The following is a 912-nucleotide window of genomic DNA, read 5'->3' on the forward strand; positions in this document are numbered from 1 at the left end:
GGCTTTCGCAAGCCAAAGCTCTCTGGTGTAACTGTGCTAGTGTAAAAAATTGGATGCCTTCTAATCTTTCTTTTAAATAATATCGCAGACCATTAAAGGCTAATCCTACTAGCTGTTTCTCCGCTAAATGAATTTGAAAGCATCGGTTTCTTGTATCTCAGAATCTCCGGATGTAATCATTAACCGATTCATCTTTTGTCTGTCGCAACGACACTAAATCTACCAAATCCAACTCATAATCACCGGAGAAAAAATGATCATAAAAGAAAGGAAATAGGAAAAAAATAAAATAAAAGGGGGAGCGACTGTGCGCGCGGGCTGAATCCTCCTCGCGCGGCCCACCTACAGATCCCTCCACGCGGCCCACTAGCTCTATCTCGCGCATGCCCTTTTCCTCTACTTTGCCTGACTGGGAACAAGTCAAGCGCTGACTAGCGGGCCCGTGTGGCCAGGCTCTCGGCAAGTCACCGCGGCGTGGGGCCCACACCGCAACCCCGGCTCAGCCGCCATGGACGCAACAACCCCAATAGCCCCGATGACTTTTTGGGGGCCGAGCGTCGCATGACTGATGGACTCCAACGACTGATCGAGGGACCAGCTGACCACGCAGCCAGGTCATCCATGGGTACTTATTTGGCTTGATGCCCCTCCCCTTGCGCGCTTGAATCCACCAGCGTCTCCATGAGAACGTCCGCTCGCCATTACCGCTGACCGAGAAGAAGAGAGAGAAGGGGGAGGTTAAGAGAGCTGTGTGTGAAGTCGGTGGAGGTTCTCAACCTTAACGCCGGTGTACCAGAATTTTCCCGGCGCTGGTGCGCGTGGTGGTAATCATCGAATCGACGCCGCCGTGGGGGGGGGGGGGGAAGCTCCGCCACAACCCGGTGAGTATCCTCAATACCCGTAGGTTATGTT

Source organism: Zea mays, chromosome 4 (genome assembly GCF_902167145.1).
Source record: "Zea mays cultivar B73 chromosome 4, Zm-B73-REFERENCE-NAM-5.0, whole genome shotgun sequence".
Lineage (NCBI taxonomy): Eukaryota > Viridiplantae > Streptophyta > Magnoliopsida > Poales > Poaceae > Zea > Zea mays.